The 19,120-nt window shown below is 30.8% G+C and overlaps 1 long non-coding RNA gene across 1 annotated transcript; it reads left to right on the top strand.

Moving 5' to 3' along the window:
- The first annotated feature begins 5,728 nt into the window (after positions 1–5,728).
- LOC141452577 (uncharacterized) lies at positions 5,729–17,827 on the top strand. The gene is made up of 2 exons (XR_012457466.1): positions 5,729–6,958; positions 17,437–17,827. It is a non-coding gene; the product is annotated as an uncharacterized lncRNA (long non-coding RNA).
- The last annotated feature ends 1,293 nt before the right edge of the window (positions 17,828–19,120 follow it).

The raw sequence follows: 19,120 nt of genomic DNA, 5'->3' as shown, positions 1-19,120 counted from the left end.
CTTCTGGAATACCACTTTCTTGCCTATTGACTTCTGAATGTGAAGTTGTCTTTGGTTTACGGAAAACCAGATACCTACATGAAATTTGTTTATGCAGTGAATTTTCTTATTTCGTATTCAAAGAAATGTAAATTCTTTTATTTCTTGAATTATTTCTATGAATTTACTTGGATTTTATTTTTCTTTGGCACCAACTTCTTCTACTTCATTAATCTCTTCAGGAGCAGGAGTAAACTTCCATCTCGATGCAACTAATATATTGAAATAAAAAAATGATGAAACAAGTTTACTACAATTTTTTTATAGGAATTATCTGGATCTCCAACAATAATTAATTACAATTCCAATCAAAGTAACTCTTTTTCAAATAACGTTGGATAGTTGTCGTTGCGCCAAAAAACGATTTCGATTGATAAAATGGAAATTACATTTAGTTCTTAATATTTGTACAGTTTGCTTTGTAATCAATATTTAGTAAAATTCGATTGATCAGGTGAGTTTCTGCATAATTTAAAAACGAAGACTCACTTATAAAACATTAAGTAAACTAGAAAAAACTGTGCAAATTGTAAAATTGCTCTAGTATTTTTTCAGCCCATTTAAGACAATAAAGTAAAGAATTTCTTCAATCTTCTTTTTGCATTTATTAACATCCACATTTTTGCAACAGTAAATTCATTAAATCAATCAAAATAACTATACAACAGTTCAATCCAACAGTAATACAATTCAAAATAGTTGATGCTTCAACTGAAAATGATTTTGGTTATACTGAAATATTCTCTGGAAGCATAAGTTGTAAGCTGGAATAGTCCTGATACAAATATGTCACTGTAATAAATATTAACCAATTCTGTTTTTTTGAGGAGTGGAAAAACATGTTGACACAATTCTAATGATCTAGAATTGTAAAACAGTAAAGGAAGTATAAAAAGTCCAAATTTACCAATCTTCTATAACAACTAAAATTGGAATTTAAATATCTCGATTTCTATCAATCAGAATTCTATTTATTTTGGCGCAATTTTAGACTATTACTATCTCTACAACCGAGAGTAATATGATTTTTGTAGATGCAATATCAAAGGAGATATCGGAAGTAAAAATTTTACTAATCATTCGCATTTTCTAAACTTTGAATTGTAATATCTCGATTTCTATCGATTGGAATAATTCAGTTATTTGCTGGTAATTCTTGTCAATATTTTCTAATTTTTCCTTGGTATTTGAAATTCACTTTTTTAACTAGGATGACAAGCTATCTAGATAATTTTTCCATTTTTTTTCCTTCGTGTTGGAATATATTTTAACGTCCTGTATTATAATCTATCTGTGCTGTTGAAGTCGGTAGTTATAGCCAAAAATAATGTAATTGATTCGTCATTCTAGCTAATATTTCTTAACTTTTCCTTCGTTTTGATATTCTTTTACCTAATTAGTGTGTCATAATATGATCTATTAATCTAGGTCCTCTATTGATATCGGTGGTGAGATCGAAAATACACTAAAATATTGGTGGATAAAAACCAGTCCGATTTTTTCAAAGTATTATGATCTTTATTTAAATATCCCTAACCTGCGCACCTACTGGCTCCTTTGTACATTCTCTCCAGTGGTGGGTCTCCACCCTAATAACATCTTGAGAGCTGTAGATGTTGCTTCTTGTTTAAGTAGACGGTTCATCTTTAATTTTAATTTTTAGTATCTCCATGCTGTATACATCTCTGAAAATGTTTACCATGTCAATACCTGCCTTATGTAGTAAGTTGCTCTCGAAAGTAAATGGCAGTGATTTGATTACTGGAAGAACCAGTATGCATTCTAATTCCGGCCTCTGTATGGTCATTTTATTCTCTTTGATGAATTTATACACACAATACAACTCCATTATTCTTACATTAACCAATATGGTTTCAAAGTTACAAGGAAATCATACAAAATATTTAAATTATGAAACTTTGTATCAGCTGAAATGTAAAAAAAACAAGATGTCACCATGCAATCACATTTGGGTCTATTTGTAAAATTTATTTTGTATAAGTGCTGTTTTGTGAGTATTGGTTTAAACTTAAGTTGCATTATTATGTTGTAGAACTCTCTTTCTCCAGTAATTTTCATTTCCAAACCAAGATATGGTAGAGATAGGTGGATGTATTAGAGAATAAAAGCCAAGAAGTTGATGCGCCTGAAAACAAAATCTAAAACAAACAAAAAAACAGTTAGGGAATCTAATTTTAACAGCTATTAGGCAAGATGTTTTCGTTACAAATTTAAAACTATCTTTTTACATCATAAACGAAGACTAAGACCCTTTGGTGCAATGAACGTCTATTTAGTAGATGCAAAAAAAAAAAAAAAACAAATAAAAATAAAGAAATGGAAAGTTTTCCTTTGGCATGACTTATATAATTACAAAATTTTCTTAATTTTTAAGAACAAAAATATTTTTTCCCCAAAAGAATTTTTTTTAGCATACAACATTTTTCCTTTGCTCGCCTTAATTGACAAAGCTCCAGTAAAATTCCAGTGCACATCCAGTTCTCTTTTACTCTAACAGACGCAAATATCATTTTACATGACTACTGTTCGTAAAATTCCACCAATAACAAATTTAAAAAACTAAACTATCATTTAAAAAAAACTTCCAAAAACAGAACATTTCCATTAATGTGGTTAGCATTGTTTAATGGAAAAATACCTTGGTACTTGAATATTGTTGAAATAAAATGTTAATTGAATTTAAAGTTTTGAATTATTTTTGTGAAAAATTAGTTAATATTTTTGTTTAAATAAATGAAGCAATCTGAATCGCTATTGCTTACGTTTGAAAAAACTTGTATCAGCACGTATTTCTTTGTAAATTATAATATATATTCCAAAATTTCTTGTTTTTATCTGTAAATCAATTATTGTGCTAATATATGAGTAATTTAAGCGTAGAACTCGATGAAGGTATAAACAAGAGTAAACATGGAGTTGAAAAGAATGCTAGATAGAAGAAGCATCGCTAAATACTTTTATTTTATTTATTACGGAACAAAATATAAATATGGATGCATTTTAAAAAACAACTAGCAAAATATTGCAAAGCTTAAAAACAAATCGTACACTCTAAGAAAACCAAATGAGCTTCTTCTTTCCAGTCTTCTAGAAGAGTTGAAGCCCTCATGTTTACATCGAGAACTTATAGACATTCACTAGTCACCTCATTCTTTGTTATTTCTTGTTTTTAGAATCCTTGAGCATACCATTTGTGACCATCTTGTTAATGAAACTCTCCTGCTTAAGCTACCCCTAGCTGGCTTTCAGAAGAAAATCCTTCTTTTAAGTTTCATTTCTCACCAAAACTTGTATCGCTTCATCTAGCCTTTTCAAATAGTTGTTTAATCTTAAGATCATCACTTAAATGATGTCTTCTATCCTCACATTTTTCGTTCATTGAAGAGCCACTAATGTTATTTCATGAACAGGGAGCAAAACTGGTTCTATCTGGATGTTATCTGGAGTATGGAAGCTACTGTATTGATTTAATAATTATTCTTCTAAACTGGCTGTTGAGGTACTTATACTAACGATAATTTTTCCCGTCACCTGTTTACTTTCTACACTTTTTATATTTCAAAAGTCCAGAGACTTCCTGATGTTAACTTTATCTCTACGCCCCAGCATTATCTTATCGTTTGTATTGTTCAATTCAATTAGATTTTTTTTTTTTTTTTTTTTTTACTAGAGGATCTCCTTATCTCGTATCTACCTCTCGGCGAAGATCTTTAAGTGTGAATACTTCTCATATCTAGACGAACTCAATAACTTCGAAAGTATATTATTCATGTGAGATATTTATGGACCGTATGTTATTAAGGCAGTAACAGATGATACTTAAAACTGGATTAACTGAAGGTTGAAGTTGATGAAACAATGCTCGGCTTTTTTATCTGCAATTTATTTGAAAAATTTTCTTTAACCTTTGTATTCATACTTCTGTTTGTTACGTTTTTACGAGAGAATTAACTCTTAGTTGGATGTGAATTCAGGTCCCTTTAACTAATGTAGTTACTAAGTAATGTACTAAGATGTACTAAGTAATGTATGAAGTTACTATTCTAACTAATGTAAATAATTAATAAGAGCTAATTGTAGAGTACTGTTTGTTTATCATTGTTGGTGAATGATTCATTAATTCAAAAAGAAAAAGTTATTATTCTCAACAAGTAGGTATAAGGTAAATAGTTTTTGTAAACTGTGATCTTATATCACATAATGTAACATTACATTACATTCTGTAATTATATTACATTATATTATATTCTGTTATAATATAGTTAAATATACAATAGTTATAATATAATTATGTTATAATATATTACTATAGCTTACATTATATTCTGTTACCGTAAAATATATTGCACAGCTCTGAAGATGTCTAAGTCCCTAAATCGAAAGCTTGGCAAAAAACAAATAATTATGACGAATTGGCACAACTCTTTCTTTTTTAATAAGAATTAAATTTATTTCAAAGATTCCAAGATTAGGAGGTGCCATTAAAACGATTAATTTAATTTTTTTTTCTTAAACAATGTTCTAGAAAACAAAGTTTACAAGGTTATTTAAAGTTTTTGAAGGCCCTAAATACTTATTTTTCTTCCTGACATTTTCATTAAAGACAGTTTATCAAGAAAAAGCATTTTTGCTGGGATAATGAGGTGTAGACAACTCTACTCTCTTACCTACCATATTTTAATGGTAAATCAATACAACACTGAAGCCAAAAATAATATATTAGTACTAATAAAAATTATATTACCGTTAGGAAATTTTGGTGTAAGCGAGACTCTGGATATTTTATACTTTATTATCGGTCATTACTACCAGGAGCTTTTATCATTGCAACATTATTGGCATCAAGAGAGTATTTCTCATTGCAGACTATACTGACTATCACCGGATAGTGAGCTGTTGTTACCCAGGGAAGAATCGAATCTGCGATCATATTTCTGGGCAGTATTAATCCAGCTTTTTAACCAGAACATCTTTAGCCTGAATCTGTAGAACAGAGTTATTCTAGGGAGACGGTAAGGTGGCAGGTTAAAAACAAGAAATAAAATGGAGTATTTTGCGATAAAAGATCACAACCTTCTGAACAAGATTCACAAAATGTTGTTTAGAGCTACCGTGTTAATTGAAAATGAAGAAAGAATGTACTATCTTTGCAAACAGTTGGAAATAAACCTCAACAATAAAAGAGAGGAAAACGTTATTGTATTTTCTTTGTAAATATTTGTAGATTATTTTCTGCAAACAGCCGGGAGTATTGCGTCTGTTTATTCTACACATTTCTCTGATTTGCATATAAAGATAAATATAATTAATATCATTAAACATTATTAAATATTGTTTCAACGTTAACAGGCAACTTGATAAGCTAATACCTACAGCTATGATTAGATAATTCAAACATAAATCATTTCTCATTTACTGCCTAGTTTTCCTTCCCATTGTTGAGGTTGTTGAGGAAAGTAATCTAGAGAAAATATTTTGAAATATTTCGTGAATTTTACTTTTTAACTTTAAAAATAATCTTCTAATTACACACATGGGTATCTGTAACTTTTATTTGTGAAATTTATTAGGAAAATTCTTTTTAGTTTTGTCCTGGAGAAGGAAGTGTTCTTGTAAAACATTAAAGAGATTTTAATACGTCATCAAGAGTTTAATTCTGCTTAATGTCAGAACCCTTGAACGATTTTACAAATAATAAATGTTTTCTACATAAAATCTTTAAAGTTGAAAGTGATGAAAACCCGGTAATTGCAACATTTCTCTTTTCTTAAATTACTTGTTTCTTTATTCTTCAAGACAAATTCTTTGGCAGCAGACAGAGTATCACGAATACTTTGTGGTTCTTTCGTTTTCAGCGATTCACTCACAGTCCACACCATGAAACCAATTCATCTCTCGAAAAGTCACTTTCTTTCCTTTACAATTCAAAAAGTAGGTAACGTAAGTAAACTTGGCTAATGTGTTCTTAAAAAACATTCCGAACCACTTATCTTCCATTATATATTTGCTCATTAAGAAAAGGGTTTTCTTTAATTGTTTGGGTTTAACTGGGCCAACTAAAATGCTGGATTCTTTTTTGTTTCTTTGCCCCACATCGCGGCAGTGGAAGCAGCTAATAAGTCTTAAATGCATATAGAAAACTACATGGCGATACCTTAAACCTTAAGTTTGTCCCGTGTACTCCTTACTTTTCTCTAACTTAAGAGGAAGAATTACTTCTTGGTTTCACTTTCATTTAAAGATGGAGAATGCAAACGAAAGTGTTGCGATAGTTTCAAAGATAGGAAATAAAATTTATTTTTACTTTCTGTTAACCTTTGTGAGAAACATTGCATTCGCGCTCATGTTCTATTTTGGGCTTTGACACAAGTAGAGTTTTAGTAGCCCGAAGACTGCTACCTATGAAACTGTTTTGTTTTTTAAAATGGGATTCTCTGTGTGTACGTGAGTGGTCAGAATAACTAAAAAAAAAATACAATAGAAGTTTTTTCTAACAGGCAAAATTCTTCATGCTCAAAACCATGACGCTGAATTGTCAGAAGAGAAAGATTTTGAGCACATGCTCGTACCGGTGAATGATAAGGACATCTATAAAATGACGTTAACCATAAACTAGGAACGATTACGCCACTTACATAGGAAAGGACAGAAAAGGGGTCCCAGGAAAGCGAATGATAGTGGCCTGGGTGGCAGGCGGCCAAGATAATGGCCAAGGTTCTAGGGGTTACAGGATCTAAAAGATGATTTGCAACAGATTGAAGTTAGTCAGTAGTGAAGAAGAGCAGAAGGTAGGGAAAAATGGCGAATCTAGCTGGAGGAAAACAAAGTCCAACTTCCTACTGTAGAGCAGTGAAAAGAAGCCAATTTCATAATGAAGATTGTAGGATTCTAGAAAGAAGTAAGCATACAAAACACAACTTCTAAAACAATCTTTAGTAAAAAAGAAATATATCTTGTTTCTCCTCGTTGTTTTATCAATTAAATTTGCAATTTATTATCCGAAACTATATTGGTCTAGTTTAATCATTCGTCTCGAAATCAACTAGTATTTATGTTATGTTATGTTTCGGAACAAAAGTTAAATTTATCCATATTTATTAATATTAACTAGGGTAACTTAAAAACATCGGGACAGTAATCGAGAAGGCTGCCCTTAAAACAGAAGCGTCCTTGTAATGTAATCACCACATACTGTGTATGAATATTTAAAAAAAAGATAAGACGGACCACTTATGTTTATTTATAGAAAAGAATGGTGGAGAGAAGGGAAGGGAAGAATGCAAGAGAGCATAGTAGCGCATAGCTTAAAGCGGGCACAAAGGATCATGAGAGTATGCGTTCTAGTAACAAGAGCGCGCTGACGGCGGCCTTAGAAAGGGAGCTTGCAATGGAAATTTCCACTGCGGCCAAACTAGCCAATAGGAGCCAAGCTATCTCCAACGAATGCCTTCCCCAGTGTTCCTCTATTGATCCACTAGCCGTGTAACGTACGTTTTATTAGCCGCTAGCATTACACCTTATTTCCTTTCTCCTTATTATTTACTACTTCTTCGCACATTCTTATATTTCCAATTTACATTTTTAAAAATGTTGTCTTCAGATGACTAATAATCAAATGAACTCTCATTGCAGCCTTAAATGCACGCTGTTCAGTTGCTCACAATGGGCAATCTACAACTAGGACTGTATTAATAGTTGATTAATACCAAAATAATTTAAAGAAATAATTGTTTACAATCACACATTTGAGATTTTATGAAGTACTTCATAAAAATCAATCTTCCACAAGAACTTTTTAATATAAACATATCCTAGCAAAGGGTAGAAAAACAAATTGATCGCAGATTCTCTATGAAGTATGAGTTACTTGTTCATTTGATCTGTCCAATGTAATTTTCATTCATACATTAATTACAAAAAAAAGACAATACTTTTTAATAATTAAATTTTATAATTATCACCATAAAATCAAGAAAAGATAATTAATAAGGATAGTATAATTAAATTATGGGGTACCGCATTATAAAAAGTAAAAAAAAAAGAACCTGTTGGTTAGCGGAACTGTTGACAGAGTGCGACACTAAACGGCCACCACAACAGAACTAACCACGTCCAATATACACGTGGTCTGCTATCTTACCAGTAGACGAGAACTGTCCTGACCGTACTTTGTTCCTAAAGTACCCTATTATGTAAACAATGAATGCTAATACGTGATTGACAACTAAAAAGGAAATGAAAGTCAAAAGAGGTATTGACCAGATCGCCTCTATGAAAATGTTTTAAGAATTCATTCATCTGTCGACAAAGATGGTGTACTTGGTTTCTTTTTTTTTTAAAAAAAACATTCATACATTAGTTTTCCTTTATTCTGAACAACTACAAAATTGGAGTTCATTGTAAAATCAATCACAAAGAATGGTTAAGCAATTAGCACAAGTCAAGTGTATCAACGAACATGTGGGGCACTGGCCTCGCCACTTCTAAATATTTACTGACAGCTGTTTTCTTTATTGAGATATAATTTGCATATTATATTTCATAAATCTATATTCTTTGTTTTGTTACAAAAGAAAATAACATAGAATCTATAAGCAATATACCAATTCGTTGGTAATGTATCAAAGTGCATTTATTCTAGAGTAATTCAACAAGAACCTGCCTATACCTTTATTTACTTTCCATTATTTCCGTATAAAAGGGAAATAACAATAGCACCACAAAGTAGTAGTTTACTACAATTTTCTACTTTCTATTTTCATATTTTTGATTGAAAATGAAACATTACGAACGATGGTAGTTTGCACCATTTAAACAAAGAGACTCGCTTGCATTTTCAATAATAAAAATTTCTAAAAGTTAAAAGTTGGAAGCAGAAATTATAATATTGTATATTGACTGTCATTCGAAAATCTAAATCTTCAATAAATTAAATCGGGTATCTACAAAATTTCCGGAGAAAATGAATCTCTAGGAAGATAAAAACGCACACTCCAGATTTACAAACTGGTCACAATTAAAGAAAACTAGAGAATAGTTTTCTAAAAAACGCTCAAAGATCGCTAACTCCAGTGATAATTCAGTTTAGGAAATATTATAGTATTGCAACACTCCATTAATTAATTTCGAGAGAAATTTTCGAAGCTAAATGTTCTTTAAAAAAAAAAAAAAGCTTTAAATTTTCTAATTGATTTAGTTTGTATAGAAATTTTCTGCGCAAGTGAGAAAAATTGATAGAGAACTATTTTAATAATTTAATTATTAAAGAGCACTTTTATTCATTTTATTTACAACATTTGTATTGGAATATATACAACTTCAAATATTATAAGTATTACAACTGTGCATTATAAATAAAATAAAGCACCATACAGAAAAACTTTATAAATAAAGATCTCAAGTAGAACTTGAGTGAAAGTTTTGTATAATCAGTTGAATTACTTCTCCAGGAAGAATGTGTCATAGTGAATGGAAAAGTACCAGACAACGTGGAACTTACTAGCAATTATTTTTATTTTATTATCATTTAATATTCCCCACCTCGCCAACTATTATACTCTGCACAGAATGTTCTTCGGTATTTATGAATGCCTAAAATTATTATCAATTTTCTACATTTTCTTTTCTTTTTTGTATATTTTCTTATTCATTCAAAAGTTAAATTTGTTTTCAATAAATTGATTATTTGAGGTATTAATGTTATTAATTCAAGATCAATAATATGACCTCATAATAAATGTATAAGGAAATGTTTCTTGTAATCTGAAAATGATTGAGGGCATTGGAATTCTATTTGAATAACTTGAGTTTAAAATAATAATAGTGAAACTGAAATCATAATCTCAAGTTGATAATTCGTGAAATTTAAGTGACTGGCCGATTCGGAATTTCCTTCTACATAATAATGTGCAATTTATTTATAAAAATATAGATATTATTATTGTTAAAATTATTCTTATTGTTGCTTTCAAGAGTTTCCCGACTCTTTTTCTTTACGAGTACCTTTATTTTATCCGTCCGTCTATATGGAAATTTTTCTGTGCACATCCGTAGAAATAGATAATGTAATAAATTGGTTTTAGCCTAGCTAAAACTATTCATAAAACCAATTCTAACTTATCTCCAGACCCACTTTTATACTTCGACCGATAGAACACATCTGTGATAAGAGCATTCCATGAACAAACATTCATTTTTCTTAGAAACTCAAAAGATTTTGCATTATATGTAAATCCTGAACGAGAAAACTAAGGGAAACAACAAATAGATTGGCAGAGAAGGGAAAAATAGGGCAGGTTGTTTCTAACAAATTCTCATAAACCTCAAAATCCAATTTCTACAGTGGCTGGGACATAATTTATCTATTCTAATGACATTAACAATTACACTAGTTTCGGCGAACGACAGCCGAATAACCAAGTGGCCAGAATCCTTTCAAGAAGATCAGTTTTGTTTGAGAAGGACTACAGTTCTGGCACTGCTAAGCCTCAATCTCTGCTATCAAAATTACTGGAACGTTTTCCTGTCTAATAGTAGTTGAGTATTACATGATGCTGAAAAGATAACATTTGCGAGCAATTTCGATTCTGATGAATTGAAGAATATGTCGAGACTTCCTTGACTGATGAATTTTTCTTTCCTGAAAAATATCTTTTAAGCATTTAGAGAATATCTTTATTTTTCAGCATAGTAGCAGTTAATTTTGCTTTTAGTTGTTAATGTAACAGAATAGAATTTAATTATTTACACTAGTTAAAAATAAAATTCGTTTCATTTCGTCTAATGAAAAGATAACACATTTGTGCCCTAACTATCGTATCAATGCTGCAATAAAAATGTCTACGATAGCATTTATGTTCTATTTATTCTTCGATAGGAGTGCTTTTAAAGTGTTATAACACGCAACCACTAAAATTGGGTAGATCATAAAAATTTTTCGAATTACTAGCAGAAAAATAATCCAATAAAAAGAACTTCAAGTTTTTATACCTTTGAATTTTATTTAATTAAGTTACAAAAGAAACTCGGGAAAAATGTTTGTTTTCATGATGGTCACAATATTAAAAGTTTTTTTAAGTTGAGTTTTGATTAAGAGTTTCGCCTATTTCAGCAGCGCCACTTAATACTATTTCTTGTGGTGCAATAATGGGCTAAACTCCATTTCAATCTTTTGGTCCGGAAGGTTTCTTAGTTTTTCTTTCATTTATTTTATATTTTTTTAAAACACTAGTTCATTTGGTTTAACCTCCAATACAAACACAGAAAACATTATTTTTAAAGCCCATATTGTCCGTATAAGCTAGTATAGCACAGGTTTTTCTCTTAAAAGAAGAAGAAATGTAAAGGCTGAAAGATTAGTCTAATATATTCTGATGTATCTGATTCCCTAAATTTCGATACTCTTTCTTTTACATTCAAAGACCAAACCTAATATGCAACTTTAAAATTATCATGCAGAGAATGAATACTTGCGATTCATTGATTTCAAAATTCCTGTTTAAATAATTGCAGCAAGCCTATTTTGTTTTTTTAAACATTACTCCTCTACCTTTTATTCCCAATCCAAACGTATGCCTAGACTTATGTCTCTCAGCAACAATAATGCGAATGAGTACGATATTGTCCTGCCTGCATTAATTAAATTTACTATGATTTTTATCAACAGAGCAGAAGGGATTAGCTGAGTGGTTAGCGAATGCTGCATTCCAAAGTGGATTCAGCTTCTGGCCCTTAGATTTTCTCTTCCTAGCAACTTCTTACAGCTCATTGTCCGGTGATGGACAGTTTTATCTGTAATGAGAGAATACTGTCCGGAGGAGTACTGAAATGCGGAGAAGTGGCCCCTCCTTTCAGCCAATGTAATGACAATAATTACACAGGCTAAAAGTGGGAACTACTCTTAGCTTCTAAGTGCTCTCTCAACAAATAGAGAGCCAATGAATTCGTACCCAGTTTTTGTCTTCCTACAACCGGTGATGGACAATGTATTCTGAATGATAGTGAATACAGTTACGGATGCCGGCACTCAACTAATGTTGTCGCACCTATATTTAAAAAAAAGAAGCCATTTGTAATTCATTCAAAATTGATTGCACAATAATGTACCTCTTTAAAAATGAAGGAGACAAATGTGCAAATAACAGTGAACTAGTTCAATCGATTTTAAATTTTTAAGGTTTCCTAAATACAGTAGTGGTCCAATGCCAATTCGCAACGGCTTTTACACTTAAATTCAAAAGGTTAATAAAACAAAAATACCTAAAAGTTAGTAGGTTATAGAAACATAGGAAGCATGTTGTCAAGTGAAATTATGAGGTCATTTACAAAATTAAAAATTTAGGTGTCCAATAACTTCCATCCTTTTGGCATTGTCATTTTATTTCCGAAGATAAACATGGATAAAAATAAATTAGTTTGTGGTAAAATACCTATACACAGTGTAAGTCCAAAATTGATATTTTATTTTTGGGCTTGATAGTACAAAGAATCTGTTGATAATATTCAGATGAACTTCTGTAATTCCCAATTTACTTTAACTTGAGTTATTTATCAAAATTTTTACTTATATATTGTACACGAATAGTCTAATTATTAAAGTAAAAAAAGTAAAGTCACGCCTAGTTTTTCCATTAAAGTTCAACTACCAATTAGAATTATTATTTATTAAATAAAATCTAACGCCTAGATCAGGAATCGAATCCAGCACCGCAATACATCTTAGCTATGCGGGCCCCGCCTTAACCGCTCGGCTACCGTATCGCCTTTTAAATTCACCCAATTTGGCATGGCCTTCAGCGAAATCCAGTGTGTCTAAAGACAAACTCAAAGCCCAAAACCTCCAAACATTTCAAAGTTAATTATTACATTAAAAATAAATAAATCAAAGTTTAATTATATCATAAAATATTAAGAATTTGTTAAAGTTCCAATCGTTAGAGAGATTACAAAACGAGTTGCCAAGTTTAAGCTGCCGAGTACTTCCTGTTGTACTTACAGAAGTTGGCCTATATTTAAAGAAAGGCTATACCAGAGGCCACAAGGAGGCCGTGAAAATATTGGATTCCTGCCAGACATTCCTGCAAGAAAGTTATCCTTCTCTCTATCTCACTCTATTATAAACCACATTATATTTGTTTTGTTTAATTTATATCATTTAAAACATTTACTGGATGACATAACCGAATAGACTAGTTCGTTCAGTTATCCTTAAAATACCATTTTAAAAGTACTAGTTAAATTGGGGAATCTGTTATTTTTTAAAAAAAAAAAATACTAAAACTGGAGTTCCTTGAGCATGAATTCTTAGTTAAATGATCTAATCTGAAGAAAGGCATGTTTAACGTTTAGGTTTAGTTTTCATGTTTCAGGTCGACTGCCAACGCTCAGTATGTACAACAGGAAATTATAAATAACGTTTCACATTCTGTATAATTTCAGATTTGTTTGGACCTAGAGACAGAGATAAAGAATTTGATCTAGGCCAGACTAAATGTAAGCTCGCAACTTGCACTCTTATTCATTGAGTTTAAAAGATGTTTTTCCTTTAAAAAAATAATTAAAAAAAAAAGCAATCAGTTGCGTTTTAAAATCTTCAGTAATTGCCATTAACATTTCTTCTTTTCGGAGCATACAAATGTTTTGAAGATTCAATATGTTATACAGGAGCGTTACAATGATAAGTTTCTCAAACAAAGGTTGACTAACTTAGAAACATCATTTGATCTCTTTAGGCTCCAAAGGAGTTAGCTGCCGCTGAATCTTCTAAAACGGGGCCAACAATTTTCTCCTTTCGTAGGTTTCAGAATGAAGTCCTTCGGATATTACCATTGAACAACCAAAAAAAAAAACGTTCAAATCCAGTTTAAGAAAAATTTGTATTGTAGAATCGCGTGCCGATGTGAAAAAGAAAGTCAGTTCAAACTATTTTTTTCATCCTACTCTTGGAGAATTTTAGAATCCTTGCAGGCCACCATTTCATCCCTGGTAGATTGTCTTCATGAGAATGAATGATCTGAAGTAGATGATTTTGTAGCCACCAAACAATATCACATGAAGTGGATAAATAGGTTGCTCACTAAATAAACTGTCCTAATTAGAGCAAAGAAGATAACGAATCTAGTCTACGAAAACATACGGCGCAAAATAAAATGATAAACTAGGACGAACTTTGTCTCAAAACTAATCACTTCCTTGCATAGACAGTGTACTGTCACGTGGATAATTGTTTAATGAATTAATATTACTTATCAGAAACTTGAGGCCGGAAGCCAGCAGTGCAATGCTGCGGGCTCCAAAGACCTCAGATTTGAAGGCGCGCGTTAAATTAAACAGAAGCTAATAAAAATTAATCGACATTTGCGCATAAAGATAAAAATATTATACTAAAACAAAATGTCAAACTTAGTTGATTTTATCACTAATTTCAATGGAATGATTTATTACCATAATAATTGTAATCGATCAAAATTTGATGTTTAAGAATTTAAAAAAAAATGAAAAACAATTTCCAATCTTATCTAAAAAAGAAGAAAAATATTGAGTATTTTTTAGTTAAAATATATTGCAAAAATAATGTAATCCTGTCAATTTTATTTATTTTTGTTTGTTTGTCTTTCGCTTATTTATTTTCAATTAAATAGTTTTTCTAACGAGTAAAAAATATAGATTTTTTAAAATTTCTACTGAATCTTTTTCATATTTTTAAGTTTTTATTTTCTTTGGTTTTACTGAGAATCACGTTTGCTCGTTTTAAACTTAGTGATTATATTGTTAATTAGTATGCTCTAACTGAATATCACAGTTCGGAGGCGGACGATTTCAGCTCCAAATAAAATTTCCTTGACACGAGGCCTTACTTAGGCCGGCGATGCTCTTCGTCTGTAAAGAAGTTTTTTTTTATTTCCAAGTGGTTTTAATAAAACTTTATTATGGAAATTACGGGTGAGAGAAAATCGTGTAGGTGACTGCAACAGATTTTCAATTTTGAATTTTCAGATTAATAAAAATACTGACGAATAAAAAGATAAATACTAGTTTTCTAAAACTTAAAATATTTGAACAATTAAGAATGGAAAATAAACTTTATTGATTTGTTTCAGCAACCTCTGACATGTTTATTGAAATACTTCAAAGATAAAATTTAATAAAGTTACAAGTAAAAGTTCCTCTCACTTATCTGAAACAAGCTCTTTATTTTTAATAACAATATTCTTTTTCAACATTTGCTGATGCAATATTTACACTTTTCCTTTATCTTACCCTCCGGATCCACTTAAATTTCAGATATTAATCACAATATTTTATGGACTACACATTTTCGCTGAAATAATTAAATTCTTATGGTATTTAGTAGCATTATTATTTAAGGTATTTGAACAACTATTTCTTTTACTGTTTTATTATGGTTAAAGTCAATATAAAATCAAAAACATAATAAATAAATAACCATTTTATTTGAAAGCAAACTGAGTATTTATGAGTTTTGCACCTAATCTTTGAAAACAATCCAATTAAAATACTTGTTAATTAATTCATTCATTCATTCATCGTTAAAAAAAAACTTTTCATTCTAGCTATGGTGACACTTTTAGTAGTACTGCAGGTGAAATAGGAGAATCGTACAGCTTCAATCCACGAACCAAGAAGTTCTCTGTTCGTTCAATGTGCCGTAACAACTCCGCTTAGAAGCCTTAGTGATATCAAATAACTCTTGGCAGCATCTGGAAATTCTGCCATTATCTAAGCAATTGTTAGTAATCGTACTTAATGCCGCTTTCAAATCCGAAAATACTTCTAATTTGTGCAATTTGAAAGTACTATTAACTAAATTAAAGCTTCTACAAATGGCTTGGGTACCACAATTGATTATGAACAAGAAGCGCGTATCGTTTGGATATCACTGAATTTAAGTACGCACCATTTAAGTAATCAACCACTTACACCATAAGCAAAAAAGTTAACTCTTTTAATAAATTCCAATTTTCCAGTATTACGTCACGTTTGGCATTAGTGAACTCACCAAGGTTCAAGACTGACGAACTCATTTAATAACGGTCGCTGACCACTGTCTCTTTAATACAGGGTTGTTTGTGACGTCAGTCGCAGGGCAGCAGTACAAGCAGTGTTCTTCAATGACGCTGCATCTCTTCTTCTTTGATTATTATTTATGCAAAAGGAAAAAATAAAGAACTAACGTCATTTCTTCTTTGAGGGTAAATTGGAAGCTATTGCGTAGTTAGACTCTGATGGATTAACCAGAGACTCTTATTAGAATATATCGTTTTTTTTTTGTTTTTTTTTTGTTTTTTTTTTTACATACTAGTAAGAGAAAGAATGACTGATTCATGATATTTTCCTCTGTTGAGTGTTCACCGAAATATCCATTTTGTAGTCATTGAGTAAGAAAAATTAGTTTTAAAAAATGGTCCGGTGGGTGTGTCTGCTAATGTGTGTGGTCAGCATTGCTGAAAAACGAAAATTCGGTGATTGTTACAATTTAATAATCGCTAGATGCCATATTGAGGCGAGACAGTAAGCTTTTCTATAGAACTAGTCAATTTATTTGAAATAATATACTGACAAAAAGCTTTTCTTTCACACAGATTTAAATTTGCCTGTAATAGCAATACAAATTAATATTATTCTTTAGTTTTTCACAGAGGAATGTCACAGTAAGACAAGTTTTTCTTACAGCTTGGTTCAGCTTTAGGTAATTATCACAGATTTGTAAATTGGATGAGGTAAAAAAAGAGTGGTATTTTGCATGGGTTAAGTGCACTTATGGAGGAGAGAGAGTCGAGCTTCCCACCCATTTTTATTTAAAGTACGGTCTCATAGCTGCAAAAAATTAATTGAAATTAAATATGAAACCATATTCCAAGAAGATCGGTTTTAATAAAAATCTTCTGTTTGAGAGGATATGATTAATCAGGAAGCAAAGTTTTAGTTTCCTGCTATTTTTGGCACGAACACAATAAGCTTTAGTTAAAACCTTTTTTTTTGCTTCCAAGATTAAACTAAAAACTTTTGAGGTTTTTTTTTTTAGGTTTAATAACCCTAAAGACAAACAGAGAGTTAAGAATGAATATAAAAATTGAAGGTTGTTTGATACTGGTCAATAGAAAAGTGAGAGATGATAGTAAATAAGCAACCTTGACACTTTTTTTATACACCTGTACAGCGTACAACAGTACACGTGTGTCTCTTATCATATCCGTATAAATATATACAGATATTTTGTATGTAGCCAAAGGCATTTTAATTTTCAGTAGCAGAATTTTCATACGGGAGAAGATTAAAGCTAAAGAATTGTAAAATAACACATGCTTACTAACTTCTGCTTTTCAAAGTGAAAACATTTAATTTGATATGTTACAGATAAAAGGAAAAGTAATTGGAGGAATAAGGAGGAAGGCTTGCCACTGACCTAGAAACACTGCCAATATTGCCTACGTGACCTCTGTTCCGTAATCCTGGACACGTGCCTTACCTTGTGCTTGCAGCCTTCCCACCCATTATTATTATTACTTACTATGACAGCTGCTTGCGCTCCCAACCATTTGCGTAGAGCTCATCTTCAAACATAAGTTTAATAACTGTTAAAAAATATCTTACAATAACGATTAAATTATAATTATTCTGTTCATAATACAAATCTAAATTGCAACCACACGGATGTTTTCCACAAGATTTGGAAATGAAAGTTTTAAATAAAATATAGCTGTTCGCAACAATCTCTTTTTGAGAAATAAACTTGAAATATCTTTCAGATTTTCTCTTTATAAGAACCTTCTACTGCTTATTATGCGATGGTAATGATTTAATTATGGAGGCTGGCAGAGCCCTGAGACTCTGGGGTCTCAGATTTTTCTTTATATTTATTTAGTTACCACGAAAACTAAGGAGATTGTAAAATTATGTTTTAAAATTCTGTCTCAGATGATATCACTCAAAAGGTAACTGAAAGGAAATAGAATAAATTATTAGTTATTTGAAGGGAGTTAAAGCACTAAATCCATGGGTTTATGGCAGGGGCCAGATTCACATGTGATTGCCTGCTACTTTTTTTACAATGGACAATTGATATTGTCCTCTATCAATAAAGTCTTGTTGTCAAGTTAGTAACAGACATTGCCAACTCTTTTGATACAGAAATTGTTGATCACATTAATTTCCATTAATATATTCATTTCGTACACACCTTCTGGAACCGAAGCAATTGCTTTAAATCCATTTACTAATAGTTTGGATATTTTTTTACTTTTTACAATGGTGTATAATAAAATTATTTTACAAGGCAAAGAGAAATTTGAACGTTAGGTTCAAATTTTGTGATAATCATCCTGACTACTGACATCATGAGATACTTTTTTTTAATTCATCATAATATGTTTCTTTATCTGAGACTAAGGTGTACCTCTAATTACAACATATAATTTCCATTCATCAGGGCCCACAACTTTGTGCCTAAACTTTCTAAAATTGGGTTGATTTTCTATTTATTAACTAAAAAAGCAAATTCAAGAACCGTCGGCGGGCCTGATAAATTGGCGTCGCGGGACGGGACCCCTGCTTTACAATTTATTTTTACACATTTCTGTCTCGAATTGAGAACAGAATTGGTATTTTTACTTCTTCTATTAAACCTAATCTTAAAAAATGCTGCATTGAAATTCTAATATGATATCTCATTCTTTTTTATTTAAAGCTGAAAAAATCTCCACAGAACTGAACAGCGTCGCTAATTTTATTAAATAAATAATATATCATAAAGATAATATATAACTAAACAATAAATATAAAATAAAAATATTTTCCGTTAAAAGAATCACCTTAGATTACTTTAGAATTCTAGAGGTAAGACTAATTGCGCAGGACCTCTAAATTTTTTCTAGAAAATATTTCATAATATAAATGAGTACTTTGTTCAAGTAGGATTGAAGTAAAGCATTAGAACAAATTTTAGATTTTGCATTTTTCTTCCTTGGCAAAGAATTGTCTGCATTCCCCTCTAAAACCAATATATTCGGCTTTGACTATTGTATATCCTTTAATTTTCTTT

This window comes from Rhodnius prolixus, unplaced genomic scaffold (assembly GCF_049639745.1).
Source record: "Rhodnius prolixus isolate KJV_2025 unplaced genomic scaffold, Rpr scaffold_3, whole genome shotgun sequence".
NCBI lineage: Eukaryota > Metazoa > Arthropoda > Insecta > Hemiptera > Reduviidae > Rhodnius > Rhodnius prolixus.
This window is presented reverse-complemented; position numbering and strand designations above follow the sequence as displayed.